Source organism: Mustela erminea, chromosome 21, assembly GCF_009829155.1.
Source record: "Mustela erminea isolate mMusErm1 chromosome 21, mMusErm1.Pri, whole genome shotgun sequence".
Classification (NCBI taxonomy): Eukaryota; Metazoa; Chordata; class Mammalia; order Carnivora; family Mustelidae; genus Mustela; species Mustela erminea.
Window position 1 is genome coordinate 10,003,525 of NC_045634.1, and position 18,981 is coordinate 10,022,505.

Here is an 18,981-nt window from a genome sequence, read left to right on the forward strand (position 1 = left end):
CTGTAATTCTCTGCAGTCATCCTGCCCGGTGCTTTTCAAACTAAGTTCTGTGACTTGTGGGTTTCAGAGAGGAGGACCATGGATGGACTTTGGAGGGGTATGGAGACAGGGCCAGGAAGGAGGATCCAGTGGTCAGACTCTAGGTTTAAGCTGCAATGAATCTATGCCGTTACTTGTTTTACAGACTAAACGTCTGTGTAAATTTTCCTTAAGAAAAACAGTTTTATTCAAAAACATCTGGTTCTAGTCAGCTTCCTCACCTTATGGATGAGGAGATAGTTTGCCCTTACTCCCCAGGTTCCACAGTGCTCCAAGCCCATAAAGCTAGGCCACGTGCCCTCCCCTCAGTTCTGACAGCTTTTATTACTTGCTGCGCTTCCTTGAAGGTTACAGGACTGCCTCATTTTGCTAATTACTATTTTCTCCAAAAAGTTGTATCCTCCTCAAGGATAACAAAGATCTCATCCTTTTAGTGTCTCGCCCAATATTTTATAGAGAATAAACTTCACTTCTTTGGGGAAATGATCAGTAACAACAACATCGAAGCTGCTGGTCAAAAAAAATGTAATATCTAGATAACAGTTTAAACAGCTTGTTTGGGGGTTTTGTTGACTTGGGAGTTTGGTTTTGTTCATTTTTTTTCTTTTCTTTGTATTATCATGAAGTATTGATAATGGTAAGCCATAAATCTGCTAACATTTGTTCAGTGAGTCAGTGATGGCAGAATTCATCCTTACCTAATAATCTTAAGTTAGCTATTCACCACCCCAGAATTCATATTCGGGTGTATAATAGGCAATAGGCAGGAAATAAAGCACAGTGTTGTACCAAAACAAAACAAAAAGGTTTTGTACCATAACTTCATGTAAATCTCTGTCAAGAACTGGAAACGTTATAAGAATTTACCCTACTTGCAAGCCTACACATTAACCTATCACAGGCTCATAGATGTTGGCAGAAAACATGAAACTCCTGGCTCATAAAGTCCTTTATTACCCATGGCAAAGCACACATCATAAGTATTAGTATATTTGTGGGTCTTGGGTCTCTTGTTCCCAAGTCCCACAGGGGTGATATCAAAGGGACCAAAGATGCTTGCACAGGGAAGGGATTGCACTACAAGAGAGAAACCCGGAGCTTAGGGAACCCCCGTCTTTTTAATGAGCAATAGGCATGCTTGCCATTTGCTTCAGAAGTAGACACTATCTCCCAAGGCTGATCTCTATACATTCTTGAAAAAATAATCCAAGACAGAAGACAACCGATTCCTCTCTTCCTAAGACATGCAGAAGCATGAGAAACCCATGAAGAATTTCTCTCAGCAAAATCTCATGAGCCAAGACTAGAACTATGGCTATGTCTATCCATCTTTAAACCTAGCGACAGAGTAATTATCCTTTGATGACATAAAGCAATGAGGATATATCCAAAAAGAAACGAATACTATCTTAGCTCACTAGATGGCTCTGAAAATAAATAGTATTTTCAGAGCTTTAATAATGCAAATTCCATTTATTTATTTTCAACTTTTATGATTAACCCATAGGAAAATCATGAAAACCTTTCGGTCACTGGTAAAACAGCAAATATCATCGACCAAGATATATCTGGAATGGTAATATTAAGCTGACATTGAGATACACATACACTATCACTTCAAACACACTGAGAAAATTGAATAAAATGCAACAATTTAAGTTTTTGGAAACATAACTGCACTTAGCACCAAGAAAAGAAAATCTCCAAGTGCTAGAAACAAAAGGACCTGGAAGTCACAACAATAAAACTTCCAAAACACTTCACAGATTTCTAGAAATCAAAATGGGTTTTAAAAGCTAGGGAGGGGCAGCTGAGTGGCACAGTTGGTTAAGCATCTGCCTCTAGGTTTTGGCCCAGGTCGTGATCTCAGGGTCATAAAGACAGAGCCTCTTGTCAGCCTCCACAACCATGTGGAGTCTGCTTGAGATTTTTTTCTTCCTCTCCCTCTGCCCCTCCTGCTCATGTTCTCTCTCTCACTCTCAAATAAATAAATAAATCTGAAAAACAAAGCAAACAAAAAACTAGAGAGCAGTAGACTGTTAGACTCCTGCAGAGAAGAAAGTCCAAGGCATTGCTTTTAAGAACATAGGGACACAGAGCTATGCTACTTGCATGAACCTAAGAGCCACAAAGACTTACCCTATCTGTAAAACACGGATTTTTAAAAATCCCACTTGACACTGAGGGATGCAACAAAGAAGACTTCCATCCATTTAAGCCCATCTTAAGAAAAAAAGTGTCTGAATCAAGGCCAATGCCATTTGGAGTGGTGTCTGAATTCATACACTCAAAGGATACATGAACTCCAAACCAAGGAATCTGCGTTAAAAACTGATCCAGATTTTATCAGATCAGGATAAAACTGCACTGTAAGGATGCTGGTACAGACAAGGTTTATAGTTACTACTTTCATGAATCTGGTTTCACAACCATGATAATGCGATATATATGATAATATGATATGATATGATATATATGATAATATAAATAACGTGAGGAAATAAAATGTAATTAGAAAGAGTTAGGACATGTAAGTAAATGGAAGAATATGCAGCCAAAAAATTTTAAAAATAGTTAAGCAATATGAAAGAAGTTTTGAAACTATTATGTTTAAAATAGTTAAAAAGATAGAAAACAAATAAAAACCTAAGGGAAATTAAAGGACAGTATGAAAAAGTTGGCAGGGTTTTAAAAAGCAAAGGGAATTCCATAAATGAACAATACAGTCCATGAAATTAAAACATAATAGAAGGTTTTGTCAGTACAGACAAAAATAAAATTAATGACTTGGAAGAAAAATCTGAGAGAATCATCCATAATTCAGCACATGGAAAAGATAATTAAGAGATGTATGGGCTAGAGAAAAAAACAGGTATAACACACATCAAAGAAGCATTCCTGATTGGGGGAGAAAAAGAGAGAATTGTTATTCATAGAGCTAATAAAAGAGAATTTTCCAGAATTTAAGAAAGATACATTAAAAGAATCATACCAAATCCTCTGTAGAATAAATGAAAATAAGTCTACGCCTAGCCATATTATAGTGAAGCTGTAGAACATCAAACACAGACACAAATTATAAAAAGAGCTGCATTTGTTTGGGTATATGGTTAGCTACAAAATAAAGAAAAAAAGCCAACGGCTTCAAAAAGACTGGCATTTACTTTCTCATGTAATGGTCTGAAGCACCTCTGTTCAAAAGAAGTAAAACACAAGCCACATATATAATCGTAAATATTCTACTAGCCACATTTTAAAAAGTTAAAAAGTTATGTTAGCCTTAATATTTTACTTGATTTAATGCAACATGCCTAAATAGTATTTCAATATGTAATCAACATAAAAATTATAATAAGAAATTTTACATTTTTTTAACTAAATCTTTTCAAGTCTTTATAGCAGGTCGCAATTTAGACACTACCTTTTTACTGGAAATATCTGATTTCATAACATTGTCAAAAAAGTAGATTCACATACTGAAACTGCTCCAAACATTTTTAAGGTTTTCGAGTTTTAAGTCAAATATGTGTTTAAGTTTGTTAGTTAAATTTAAATACAAGGTAAAATTCCGTTGCTTACCTGCAGTAGACACATTTCAAGTATTCATGGGTACATATGGCTAGCAGATACCGCTTTCATCAGCATAGCTTTGCAGGTGAGTGTGCTAGGATGAGATGCTAAACTGGTCCAGGATAATTCTTCACAGTCCTGCAAGTGAGAAGGGGGAATATAGCTAGGGATCCATGTATATTTCCAAGGAGCCTCTACTGGAAGGGGTATTTTCACCTCCCTTTGACCAGTCCCCAGAAGAGTTTCTGACACACAGCAGGTGTGTAAATAACTTCTGTTGAAAGAAAGAATGTTATATAGACACCTTCTTACCCACCACTAAATTACACTCGAGTTAAAAAATTCCACTTTTGGGGGACTTGTGACTGGCTCAGTTCGTAGAACATGGGTCTCTACGTAGAAACTCTGGGTCTCTTGGGTTCATGAGTTCGAGCACTACTGGGCATAGAAATTACTTTAAAAATTCTACTTTCTTGGCCATCCGTGGAAGTTACTGGACTATCTCATACCTAGTAGGGTTAGACAATTTTCTCCTCTGTTCAAAACCTGTAATGGCTCCTTTAGGCAAACAAATGAAATACAAATTTCTGACTATGGCACTTAAGACCATCAACAACACACCCTGTAACTACCTGTGTGTGTGTGACTACTCTCTGTAACAGGATAGAGCCTGAAGTTTTGGGAGGATGCTTATCTAAAGGTATAAGAAATGTCCTTCTTCATTAAGAGAATTCCAGAAAGTAGCTGCATGTGTAGATTTCTCATAATAAATATGCATAAGGATCATGCATCTATAGGAATCAAAGTTTCCTGCAAACAATTCCAAGTAGCTCTCTTGGCTATTTTATTTGGTTTTCAGATATAGACTACATAACCAATTGGGTCAACTCAAATCCACACATGAATCTGGTTATATACACTTAATAGCAGTTTTTATCCAACTAAAAATAGAATATTCAATAATATCATTAATATTAAATAATTCACTAATACTAAAAATTTTAATTAATATTAAACAATTAATTGGTTAATTAAAATAGGATATTAAACAAGAGAAAAATTTCCACAATACTTTTAAATCTCCTTCTAATCACTTTCTCCTCCAGCTGGCCACAAACACTCCTTCCGAAGTTTAGCATCCAGATAGTGCTCCAAACACATTATATGCTTTCTCTCATACATGTATGCTCTTGCTACACTATCTGCCCAAAATGTTCTTTCTTTCTTGACCAACTGGACAACACTCTTTTCTTCTTTTAGTGGTCAGCTCAAGTATTTTCTCTTTACTAAAGTCTTTTTGTGGTTGATCAAATCTGAAGTAATTGCTGTCTAATCTACTATATATAACAGTATTCTGTGCATTTTTATTGAGGTATAATTGACATATACCATTATCTTACTTTCAGATTGAAATATAATAATTCAATACTTGTATATATTACAAAATGATTACCACAGGAAGTCTAGTTAGCGTCCATCACCACACACAGCTACAAAAATTCTTTTTCTTATGATGAGAACTTTTTCTTGTGACGAGAACTACTGTCTTAGCAACTTTCAAAAAAGCGAATTTATAAAACTTGTCCCTTTCCCCATAGCTTATAAATTGTATGTCTGTCTTCCTTTTAGATTAGTGGTACAGGTAATATACCTTAGAGGTCCTTATGCCCATAAAAAGCAGTTAATAATGCCTACATGATCTGCACCCTAAGAAAATGATAAGGACCAAGAAACCATGTAGATTGAAGTGTGTTTTAGAAAGTGCAAAGTGTTCTAAAAATGTGGATTAGGTTATTATTAATATAATGTGGGGGATACATTAAATGTACCAAAACATCCCTCATGAAGTGAGCTGTATCTCCTACAAAAGCACTTAATGTGGAAAGTTCTACTCCAAGAGTGTCTGAGGATAGAATCGAACTGAGTAGAAAAAAAGGGAAGAAATTTCCAGTTTCTCTGGAGGAGGGAGAGGAGGAGGGAAGGGACGAGAGGAGAGAATGGATTTTGTGTGAGGTCAGAAAGCTGCATATTCCTTCATGCGATCCTTCCTTGTGACCGTCTCTCCCCATCATCAGCCCTCTTCAACAAAGTCATTAGACGATGGAATGATTGAAAGTAAGATGACAGAGTTTGGGGCCAGGGGATCCAAAGTGATGGAATATTTTGCTCAGATCTGAAAGGCAAGAGAACCCCTGTGGGACCTTTTGGTTGCCTTAATGTTGGTTTTAATAGTAATCATGATGGCAGTGGTACTTGTCCAGAAACTAGTTCAGTTCTATTCACATAAGAGACTCATTTTATTAAATGAGGAATAGTCATTCTACTGGAAAGATGGAGAAACTCCTGAACCAAGTGGTTTCACTAATGCAGTTATTTTCCAATCTTCTTAGCAGTGAGACTCTTTACAAATAAAACCTTTGCTGATCCCCGTTACATAAAAAGTAACAAACAATGAATGGTTCCCTCAGAGGGATTAAATCTCTATAGTTCCATGGATATCCGTTTATTGTTTATGTAATAGGATATAAATACTGAAGTTTCAGCTAAAGCATCACTATGAACATCACTTATATTTATAGCAGATGACTGAGACAAGGTTCCACAAATCCTGGATCGCTCAGAAAGATCAAGGATATAATCCGGTTCAGAAGGTAGAGAAAGGATTTGTGACATTTTTTTTAGCGAGAGCTGTTGATCTGATGAGTCCTCCACTGCAAAGCAGGGAAGACGAGCAGTGCTGGTGAGACAGAGGCTAACATTTAACCCAGGAAGTAAATTAATAACATGGAGCTTTAAAAGCACTTTCTGGGGGCACCTGGGTGGCTTAGTCAACCAAGCATCTGAGTCTTGGTTTAGGCTCTCAGGGTCTTGGGACTGAGTGGCACAGGGGACTCCACAGTCAGCACTGAGTCCGCTTGTCCCTCCCCCTCCTCTTCTGCTCCTCCCCTCACTCTCTCACATAAATAAATAAAATCTTAAAAAAAATAAAAGTGCTTTCTGAACATTCCATGCAGTCGTCATGAAGCTATAGTTTATTGCTTATGGTAGCAGGAAGAGGGGGTTTTATTAGGATTTCTATATACTTGTGTGGTCTTTCAAGGAAAAAGTTTACAAGAGTATGTCCTTGAACCAAATGTGGACTATTCATGAGAAAGAGATCTGGGTCATAGCTCTCTGAAATCCTGCCCAAAAAGATTCAGTGGAAGCACAAAAGAACAACAATTGGGGTAAACCACCACAGAATCAGGTGCTGAGCAGTGTGTGACAGCTTGAGAAATAACACTCATCACCTGTGTTTTATAAGTTGCCAATTACTGGAAGTTCTGAAGAATCTATTAAAGTACCAAGAGAGAGTCAACTCCAATGACCGGCCAGGGCCAAGGACCTTCGAAGTAGCCCAGTCAAGCAAAGCCTTCCTTACCCCTTCCCCTGTTCCCTAGTCCCCCAACCAGGAGCCCAAAATAGCATAAGTTGCTAGTATGTAAAAGAGTGAGTGACAGATAAAAGAAATGAACCTAAAGGAAGTTACAACCAACTACACAATCAGGGAAAGGAAAAGAAGACATTGAGTGGAAGATTGAAGAGAATTTATTGATACCTTGGATCAGATGCATTCCAGTTACCAAGAAAAAGCAGTATTTGTTCTTTTTTACCTGTGATCGTATGAATGTCGCTTTCCTATGAATGAGCAGAAAAAGAATAGGATATGCCAAATTTTCCAGGTAAGGACAAAGGAAAATAATTCACCCATGGAAAAATTGTTATGGGTCAGGGTTGGTAAAAAAAAAAAATAATAAAATAAATAAGGTAGCATTCTGATTACATCCTAGGAGTTCTACATTCACCATACCAGCTACACTTACAGAAGTTTTAGAGCACCTCTTTAAAGCCCCCAGAAGGTTAGAATCCAGAATATCAGAGTTTCAGGTGAGACCATTCAATACTCATCATTCATTCAATAACCATGTATGGAGTGTCTACTCTGGGCTGAGCACTACATTAGAAGCGTCCGCCTACATATGTCTTTTATTCTTGTGACAATACACATTCTCCAGGGATTAGGAGAGTAGGATGTAGACAGATGTAGGATGTAGGAAGTCAAGCCTTTCCCATATACTCAATTTCACTTATTTCCTTCCAATAATGATGTAGTCAGGGCCAGGTGGTCATCTCTACTCTTTTCTAAGAAAAATAAAGCCAGAGGAGTTAGATAACTTACCAAGAACACAGTCCTGGTGGGTGCTGAAGTTGCTCCTCCTTATCATGGCACCTATCTCTCCCGGGGTCTGCCCAATACGAGGAACACAATCAAAATTTGTTGTCTATCACTTCACATGCTTTTTTGCAAATAGTCTGTGCAATATGCATTTATAACTGACTGTATTCTTTTTATTCTACCTTGATAAACCTTCATTAATAAGCTTATCCCTCATTTTCTTTCTCTTTTTTGCCCATTGGATTAGTATTAATGCAGAAGTTTTGGTCCTCTACAAAGGGGCTGTGATAAAAAGAAAAGTTTGTAGAGTATGTTTTCTCTTTTTAAGTTTATAGATGTAATTCCTTTGTTTTTTTTTTAACCCATATTTGAATATTAATTATTTTAAAAGACTCTTCTAAAAGGAGGTAGACATCTAACACAATGCAAATTCTTAGAAAGAAATCATTTCAATTCTAGGATACATCAATCACTTTTAAGTTAGGAAACTCTTCGTTCCTGCATTTTCCAGTATATGATAAAAACCAGGTAATATGTTAGTCTACTTGGGCTGCCATATTTGAGTATCATAGACTGGAGGGCTTAAACAGTAGAAATTTATCACAGTTATTTATTTGACTGAGAGTGATACAACTCAATCACAAGCAATCAAGCAATCCAATTTAAAAATGCACAAAGGAAACAAACAGACAACTTTCCAAAAACATCCAAATGGTCAACAGCTACATGAAAAGGTGGTCAATGTTATTAATCATTAGGAAAATGCAAATCAAAACCACAAGGATATATCACCTCATACCTGTTAGAATAGCAGTCATCAAGCAGACAAGAGATTACAAATACCAATGAAGATGTGGAGAAAAGAGAATGCTTGTACAATGTTGGTGATAATGTAAATTGAAATAGCATAAGGGAAATAATATGGAGGCTGCTCAAAAAATTGAGAAAAGATCTACCATATGATCTGGCAATTTCATTTCCGGGTGTATGCCCAAAGGAAATGAAAACAGGATACCGAAGACATATATGTATTCCCATGTTTACTGTAGCTTTATCCACATCAATCAGGATATAGAAACAACCAAGTACTCCTGAATGGATGAACAGATAAAGAAGATGGGACATATGTAAAAATATAAATATATGTACACACACGCACATACATACAATGGAATATTATTCAGCTATGAGAAAGAAGAACATCCTGCCATTGGCAACAGCAGGATGGAATTTGGGAACATTATGCTAAGTGAAATAGCCAACAGAAAAAGAAAATAGTGTATCATATCACTTATATGTGGAATATAAGTCAAATTTGTAGGAAAAAAAGAGTAAAATGCTGGTTATAATAGGATGGGGATTAGAGGATAAAAGAGATGTTGTTTAAAGGTACAAACTTGTAATGAATAGTAAATCAGTCCTGGATATCTAATGCACAACATAGTGAATATAGACAACAATATTGTATTATAATCACCCAACTTGCTAAGAGGCTAGATCTTAGTTATTCCAACCACTGAAAAGAAAAAATTACATGACATGATAAAGGTGCTAATTATTACTATAATGTCAATCTTATTACAATATATAAATGTATTATACTAACATATTATGCATCTTAAATTTATACCGTGTCTTATGTCAAGTATACACCAATTTAAAAAAGGAAAGGGATGCAGAAAGATATACCATGCTAACAGTAATCAAAAGAAAGCTATAATAAGTACAGTAATTCCACATAAAGCAGGGTAATGAGTATGTCAGAGACTCACTTGATAGCAGAATATTAGAATTCTAATCATAAAAATTCTAGAGCATTTCAGATTAAGATTGTACTCCTAACCCCACCTTGTCCTAATATTTCTTTATTTTTTCCTGTCACTTAAAAGTCAACGTGCCAAGACAGAGGTCCTAGATGGTTTATACTGATTCCCCAGGATATATATTATGATTCCATATCCAAACCAGTCTGGATTATTATTTCCAGAATTTTTCCAAAGCATTCTGATCCTTTTCCTACCTGGCAAGTAGCTAGTCTAGGATTGACAAGAAGGAATATGAATCATGCCTACCACCAGGTTGGAGTGAATACCCTGGCGAGAGTCCCAGTCCCCAGCATCTGAAATCTGCTCAGAATATTTAACCTCATGCAACCACTGGACACCTCAGTCAGCCACATCCAGCTGATATACAGGACCTGTTCAGCTGACTACAGAGAACTTAGATCCAGGAAGGATCCAGGTTTTGTGGGACCTGAAGCTTTTACAAATTTGAAGGCATCCTTGAAGCAAAAGAATAAAAAGGTAGAGCACACAAATAAGTAAGAAATTACAACAAATCATAAGATTTTTTTAAAAGTGGACAGATGCCATAAACACCACAAAAATCCAGAAAATAACATTTTCATTAATTAACCTGGTACAGGAAAATCTACAATATTTTCTCCACAGCTTTGACGGCTTACTCTTTGATAGCCTCTTCATATAACAATACTATAGAAAGAGCTTTCTATAAAGAGAATAGGAAAAAAATCGAACCTTTCATTTAGTTTTGGTTGCTCAAAATTCCCTTTCATTGCCAATAGTTTAGAGAAGTTTCAGCATCCCAATTCAATTTTAATGATGTCACGCATATGTTTAAGATTGCCAAGTGCAGAGAAACTTCTTCAAGCTCCCTTTATATTGAATTTGTAAGATTTCAGGGCACTTAAAATTTTTTTGCATAGTGACTACCTTAAATCCTCTTTTAAGTGACAACCTTCTAATTTGCCCAGTTTGCCCTGAAAGCAGCACAGTTGGTGGTAGTGTTTCTAGACGCCTACACTGGGTTGACTTGACAGTAACTTAACTGCAGGGAAGGAACAGATAATTACATAAATGGAGTTTCAACTAAATATGTCTTCAACTCAACTCTCCTTAGGGAGATTCTTGAAATGCCCAGTCAGTGGGGACAATGGGTGATTGGGAAAATTGAAGTGGAAAAAGACCATTTGCAATAAAACTATCCTACTTTTGCAAATTTTCCAGAGCATATGACCATGTGAACACAGTGCTGAGACCTCTCTCAGGGACTTGGATAGGCTTTATTAGCTCTATGGTGTATCCTCCTCGAGGTCAGAATTCAGGGTAATGTTGTTTTTATGGAAACAAAATAATGCGACCGTGTGTTTCTGTGTGGCCCAGGGGCTGAGGTGGAACTAAGGAGGTTTTTATTCTTTATCTACTTGCAAGGGTATATCTTTATATCCTTTAAAATATCCAGAGCTACATTTTTTTCTTCCCTATTTATAATCTCTCTCAATCTCTTCCCTGTGGAGTCTTTTAAAATCCTTCCTACCATTTCAGCCTTCCTAGAATGGGGCAATGAGTTTTGTTTTAAAATGCAGACTGTTGATTTCCAGCTGAGGGGGAGAAAAAGTGAAAACAATGGAAATAAAAGGTCAGAGAATCCCTCAGGTGAGTCACAAAACTGTTTGTGTATTTTTTTAAATTTCACGTCTAAGATTTGGCTGAAAAGTGACAATTCCGAAAGGTTGAGCGGGAGGGTATGAAAAATCACAATTCTGTGACGTGACTCAGGCTCCACACCCTGCCTGCCGATGACTTGCAGAATTATAGAGCAACCCAGAGTGGGAGAAATTAGCAAATCCTGGCAGGGACAAAGACAATACTGAGGTAGTGATGGAAAATGCGCAATAGGGCCAGCAAAGTAGGGGATTTGCAGGGACAATTCTAGACCATGGCCCTTCAAGTGTAGACACTGTAGATAAAATATCTACCTAAGTAGATAAACTGCAGGAGGGAATGGGGCAGAAAAGGTCAAGTTGGAACCCTTGATTTTTTTGAGCCAACTAGGAGAAACTATTGGCACAAGGACAAGCACTCTTGCCATTAAAAATAATCTAACGAAAATCAAACCCCCCAAATTCCCATCCTTTCACTGTTAGATTCTTTTAAGGTTTGGCCAATAAACTCACCTTCCCTAACATCTGTTTTCATAAATGTTTAATAACCTTGAGGAGGTCTGAACTTGTACTCACTGCAGACTCCCCACAGACCCACAATCTCTAATTTAGAAATGATACTCTAATAGTTAGAAAGGCAAGATTTAAGTGTGGTAGGGATAAATGTTGGGTGTCTTTTTTTTTTTTTTTTCCTTCCAAGCTCTGTTGGAAGTATGGAAATTCATATTCTAAATAGAGAATGGTTTCATGGGATCATTTTCAGAGTTCTAACATGATAGATGAAATTACTTAAAGAGCCTGATTTCAGCCTAGTTAAAACTGCTAGGGAAGGCAATTCAGTTTCCACCGTCACCGAATGCCACGCTGACCCAGATTCAGAGCAGAGAGAGCACCTGAGTGTCACCAGGCAGTTCGAATGCTGATTGAACAGAGATTTTATTTAAACATTTTTAAACTGCCATTTCTTTAAAAAGAAAAAAAGAAAAAAAAAAAAAGCCCCAGGGCATGCAAAGAGTAAAATATACCAATCATTAAAATATTTAAATTCACCAGCAGCAGTGATTAATAAAACATTCAAAAGAAAGAGTTCACCGGAAAAAAAAAAAAAAAAAAAGTAGTCCCAAATTGTCTAGTCTAAAATAGCACTCACAACCGTGGGCTCATTTTCCTCACTCCTTTCAGCCCGGGCCCTCCCAAAGTTTACTGCCATTCAACAAAAACATGCTAAACACCTGTTCCTGTTCCAGAACAGGCACTCTGTGGTTAGAAAGATGATCGCATGTAGTTCTCACTCTCAGTGTATTTGTAATTAATAATCAAGACATGATATTCTTTCTTGTATCTATCCCCAGTCTATATAAAAGGCAGGATCATAAACCAGGGCTACTGGCCAAACATAGCCTTCAGGCAGATTTTTGTTTAGCCAACCGGTTTCCCAAAAATATATTTTTTTTAATTTTTAATTTTTTTTGAAGATTTTATTTATTTATTTGACAGAGAGAGATCACAAGTAGACAGAGAGGCAGGCAGAGAGAGAGAGGAAAGCAGGCTCCCTGCTGAGCAGAGAGCATGATGAGGGACTCAATCCCAGGACCCTGAGATCATGACCTGAGCCGAAGGCAGAGGCTTAACCCACTGAGCCACCCAGGCGCCCTCCCAAAAATATTTTAATTATTGGCCGATATTTTTCAAGCCAAGTGATTAATTACACACACACACACACACGCACGCACGCACACGAGGGCGCATGCACAGCTGGGTTCAATTTCCACCCTGCAATCTGCTCAGAACTGGTCCTAGCTACCAGTTAGGTGAGGGCTTCAGGAGCGCACCAGTCCTCATAACACCCATTGTTTCCCCACTCGACAACCTCCTTTATTTAGGGGAGCAGGCTGGCTCATGCACACGTTTGAATTCGGAACCTATGCCGGAAAGATGCCAACAAAATGCGGTGGGAATCTCCAGAATGGACAGGCAGTTGGTCGGCAGGAAGAAATGTGGACACATGGGAGGAAACAGTGTGCGAGTCAGGTGTTGACAGGCAGGACCATGCAGGTAGGAATGAAGGAAAAGAGCATCCCTCGAGAAATGAACCATATTCATAGCAAGACAAAGGCAGGAAAGGGCCAAGAGTAAGCCTGGTAGTCTGGTATGATTGCATGACCCACACATGTAATGGGAAATACAAAAGCCGGAAGGTTCGATGGCATCCACCAGAGCGTAGATGCCTCCAGCTCGGTCCGGTGCTCTACGTTTTAGAGTAGGGAAGCTATGAAATCAGAACCGTGCTTTTGGGTAACGTTCCTATTAAACTCGTAAACTATAAGAATCCCTTGAGTTACTGTGACAACTATCCCCAAACAGCAGAATTTTTGTCCTTAATTGTATTCTGTGTCCCTTTTGCAGTATGAACTCATCAATAACATCACATCCAACTGACAGCTGAAAACTCAAGAAACCACTTTTCTCCAGGGTACAGATGGAATATGGATGTACTGGGGAGGATATTGAACTTCCTGTCAGAAGACCAGGGCTCTCTTATCAAAGTCTGCCACTTACTATGTGCTCTTGGACAAGTGGCTGACCTTCCGTGACATTTCCTGTAAAATGTTGGTGATAATAGCCTTCTTCATAGGGGTGTTGTTAGAATTAAATGAAACAAGTGGCAAAGCATTTGAAAGTACTTTGCAAACAACACAATGTAATGCAAATAGAAGCTATATTATTATAGACACCAGGTTGGTTAAATTCTAGCCCTTTCCTTAAGAGTTCTTTGCCTTAATGATCCCCAAGATTATTTGTCTTTTATGTGTTTAACCCCTTTATTTTATCCATATATACTTTTAAGGGTCATATTCAGTTAGTTCGCTTGATTGATTTGGATCCAAATGTTGGGCTCGGCCTGTTTCCAGTGACCTAAGCCCACTGTTCTTCCTCACACTGCCCTAAGAAGCTACTCAAATCCATTCCTTACGAGTTTCTCGTATAGCTTATGCACAGCTCTCCTCTTCTTGACTCCGGCTTTATTAGCATAATCCTTGTTATTGTTCATACTACTCAAGTTTCTCTAACTTATTTTCACATACCCCAGATAAAGTGCTAGATAACAAATTATTCCAGTAGACACTTAGACAGACAGGTAGGTCGGTAGATGGTAGACGGATGATACATAGATGTAGAAAAACAAACAATACCAAAGATCTGAAACACACAAGGGAGATATCTCGGGCCATTTTTTGGAAGAGAGACAGTAAGCGGAGATGGTAAGGTGAGTATCAGGATGCCAGACATGTGTATGCCCAGAGAGAAGTTGCTGATATCACGAAGTCTGCGCTCAAGTACATAGTGCTGGCCACATGGGGCTAGAAACTTGGAACTCAGGGGGACTCCCGGGAGACCCTCCTCATACACAGCTTGGGCCCCAGGCAGCACTCTATCAAATAAATCTAAACAGTTCCTCTTCTTCTGCCAACTATATCAGGGAGGTTCGCCTTAGGCAGGTCCAAAGGGGAAAGGAAAACTGAGACAAAGGAAATGAAGCTAACTCTGGTAGCTTGGGAGCTCCTGGCTCTGATTGTCTATATGACGATCCTGGGTACCATATGCATAGGCTGGGAACATGGGCAGAGACTCTCCAACCCTGAACTTAGTCCATAGCAGCTCAATCTAAGGGTACCTGTCAATACCTGGCAAAAACAGACTAAAGCCTCTCTACTCCCACAAATAACTTTTCAAGAATAAGAAGCCAGCACTTAGTCACCTATTATACAAGAAAATAAGGTGGCACACAGGCATGAATAAAACCACAGACAGAAGAAACAGACCTAACAATGATTCCATATATTTGAACTCAGTCTGGGAGGGGAGGACATGAACATATACAAGTCAAATTCAAAGCAGAGCAACTTTCAAACTGAGAGACGTATAGAATGGCACTTAGGATGGGGGAGGACAGCCTTCTGCATGGGGAGGCTTTGTATCATAACCCCAGCTCTGCCATCTGCATTGTTTCAGGACAGAAGATGCTACGAGGTCAAATGACAATAGATGCAAAGAAAGCACTGAGCCAGGTGAAGTCAAAGAGAAGGGTTATAGCTTATCACCTCCTAGCATTAACAATGTCTCGAAGCCTCAGTCTCCCTATCAGTAAATGGGAGAGTAAATATTTCAAGGAAGAACTTGAAAGCGAAATGAGTTGACTTATACAAAAGCTTGACATATTATCAGTGTTTATAATGTCACCTGCTTCTGTTAGACTTTTTCAGACAAGTATGAAAGCAAATATCTTATTGCTATTACATAGGATGCTGTTTTAGAGGTGGGGTCGTCATAAATCTTCCTGCACCAATCATAAAATCCTACCCAATTCTGGAAACTAGAAAGGGAAATTTCATGACGACAACCAAGTTATGCAGGAAAAACCAAAGACCACCCTTGAGCTCATCAATTCAAATCTCAAAAACTATGAACAAACCAATTTCCTGCTGGATAGCTTTACATCCAAAGAAAATGCCTGAAGTATGGACAATCAGAAGCAATTTCAGAAAGACTGAGATCTCTTGCAATTTTAAGTGGTCAGGAAATCTCCAGAGCACTGAGAAAAGAGTAATCCAAACTGATCAGCCCAGAGGCCCTTTTCCATGGAGGGCCAAGCCTTCCTCCCCACTGTAGTAACCAATCAAGTGAGCATAGAGCTGCTGTGATTCTAGGGTTTCCTCCACCTGTGATCACCATCACTCTCTGCATGAAGAGGAAGAGTGAGCAGCAATCAAGATAATGCAGCCTGAGTCATTTCTAGCTGGTGCCCTTATAAATATGCTTCAGTTGTCCAGAATAATTGTTTCCGGTAAAGGCCAAACATACAATTCTGACAGGGATGTCCTTATGAGTTTGTGTTGCTTGTAAACCTGTCAGAATGGATGCCTCCTTGTATTTCCATCTTTAAACCAAGCTAACAAGTCAGGCTATTTTTCAGGAAATCATTCCATGTGTTCCATTAAAAGCCAAGTTTGAAAGTTCTATGAGCCCCTGGGTACCTATGGTTTTAATGAGTTGGCTTCATCTTTTCCTCCAATAAGGTAGACATTCAGTCTCCACTACTCTCTGTCTATCACCCAAACCTGCTCCCCCTTTTGTGTTTTCCATCTTGGTAAAAGCTACCAGTAGTTACCTGGTAGTTCTGGAACCTGAGAATTGTCCTCCGACATTCTCTGTTCTGAAGCATCCACAACTAACTGACCAGCTATCCTAACACTGTATTCTGAAGATCTCAAGGCTATGACTGCATCTCCATGTGTATGGTCACTGCCCAGTCAGACCCTCAGCCTGTCTCACTGGGGCAAAATCTAAAGGTCTCTTCACTGTCCCTTAGTCACACCTCCTAGAACCACCCTCCCCCAACAGACTGCTCACTAGAAAACAGAAACTGGTTTACTGTCTTCTTTAAAATTATTCACTGGATCCCATCACCGTTAAGAAGAAATCCAAACCCATCAGTATTGTACACAAGCCCTTCCAACGCATCATTTTGTCCCTGTACCCTCTCTGCCCCCCCCCCCAGATCCTCCATGTGCTGTGGCTGTACAGAACTACTTGCCAATCAGTCAGGATACCAGGACCTGGCCCCACCACCACCACCCCCAGGTCTGAGTGGTTTGTCTCCCTAATAAGCTTCTCTATGTATGCTCTCTCCCATTTTCCACTGATTCATCTGGTTGATGTCTAATCATCCTTCATGACTCAACTGAAACGTTAAATTATTGGGAGGCTTTTTGCTACCTTCCCTCTATATTCCTGTAGAATTCATGTGAAAGCTAAATGAGCCTCCAGGGACCTGGGGCTTTAATTAGGCTGGTTTCATGTTTTTGTTGTTCCTATTTGTTGTTCCTCAGTCTTAGCGCTATTGACATTTGAGCTGGATCATTCTTTGTGGGGACTATCTTGTACATCTTAGGGTATTATGTAGCATCCCTGTCCTCTACCCATGAGACACCAGTAGTACCTCCCACTGAAAATGTCACCAGATATTGCCAAAGGTCCCTTATGGGGCATTGAGAACCACTGCTACAGCATTCTACAGACACCATTCCATGGCTCTATTAGAATTGTAGCTTATTTGACCACCCTCCCCATTCAGAAGGACCTCCTTGTTGGCAGAACCTACTTTTGCCTCATTGGTGCAACCCCAGTGCCTAAAACAGTTCCCATCACATAATAGGTAATTGATAAATATTTGCTGAATGAAAATAAATGAAGAACCAAATGTTAAGCAATCATCAGATAGCACTGCTCTACATTCTCAGATATACCCTGAAGAAATCTCATGATGTAAAGTACACAGTCAGGGGGCAAGAAAACAAAACTCTGAGCTCTTAGAATGACAGACAGAATGAAAAGAGATTTAGGAGTCAATTAGCTCCCTGACCAATTTCTTCGATGATTTCAGAAAGCAGAGACACAAACATATAAAGTGGCTTTGCTTATGCCACTTACAGTATATGCAACAGAAACTTGGAATCTCCCACTGACCCTGGCCAAACTACCTGCTTCACAAGTACATGCAAACAGAAGAACTCGTCATATCAACTTCATCTGCCAGTGGATAGAAACTTTAGGCAGCATCTTTGAATCTATCCTGATGGCACAGCTGAGATTTCTCTCACTGTGGTAATTTTGAGATCCATTTGAAACTTTGGGTAAAACTTCAGCCACATTGGAGCCTATCACTTTGCATGGGCAGCCATATTAAACTATTTACGGTATTCCCATTTTAGACCATCTTGTTCTGAGTTCTTCACCCATTCTGGTTTGAACACGATACTCCAGGATATCAAAGATGAGAGGCAAGTGCTGAAGATGACATATCCCAAGACTCAGATGCTCAGCTGGAGGAAAATAAACCAATCTAAATAAAGCCATAAAATGTCCATTAAACTAGACATTTCCACCACCCCCCACATCCATAACAATGATATTCTGCCTTGAGAAGCTCACTCATCACCTCAAGCTCAGAGAACAGCTCAGTTTCTGCTCTTCCAGGACCCAACACTGCAGACCAGATCCAAGCTATAAGAGTGATATACTTGTAAACTTAAAATGGACAGGTAGTACCATGAGGCATTTTCAAGGCCATACAATTCATATTCTGGTAACCACGGGGATGAGATAACCGTGGAATTCATAAAGTGCTGACAGCAGACCTGCTTACCCAAGAGATGGGTCCACTGAACGGTGACCTCTTTTTTTTCATCTCCTCTGGGGTAAAAGCTTCCTCTCGTGTGTGCTAGCAAAAACAGGCAGAGATTGTCCTTCATTTGTGCTTATTCAAGCTCCTTGAAATGGGAGGAGAAGGGTTTTTGTTACCCAGAGGTTTTGACTGAGATAATATATTTCCTCCTCTTCATTTCTGAGACAGAAAAAAAAGGTTAGAAGATTATGGCTATAGAAACCCAAGTGCTTTTTGAAAGAAGATAACATTTTTAAAAATGTGGAACTAAAGGAGCCTTCCAGACTGTGCATGGTTTAGTGATGATGAAGATGAAAGCGGGTGATACAGAGCATTTCAAATCGCCTGGGTCTTGTCCAAATCTTGAAATGGGCTTTATGGCCCAGCTGAGGCAAAGCCATCTCAGTCAGAACTCTAGAAACTGTCTGAAAAGAATTCACTAATTGCCACTGCAATTTCCAATAAAGA

General features: G+C 38.9%; 1 long non-coding RNA gene across 1 annotated transcript in view; it reads right to left on the reverse strand.

Moving 5' to 3' along the window:
* Nucleotides 1-3,621: 3,621 nt before the first annotated feature.
* The window catches only part of LOC116581825, a 208,769-nt gene continuing 193,409 nt past the window's right edge, over nucleotides 3,622-18,981 (reverse strand). Inside the window, exon 4 of the long non-coding RNA XR_004282244.1 lies at nucleotides 3,622-3,747. This is a non-coding gene — a long non-coding RNA (uncharacterized LOC116581825). The remainder of the gene's footprint in view (nucleotides 3,748-18,981) is intronic.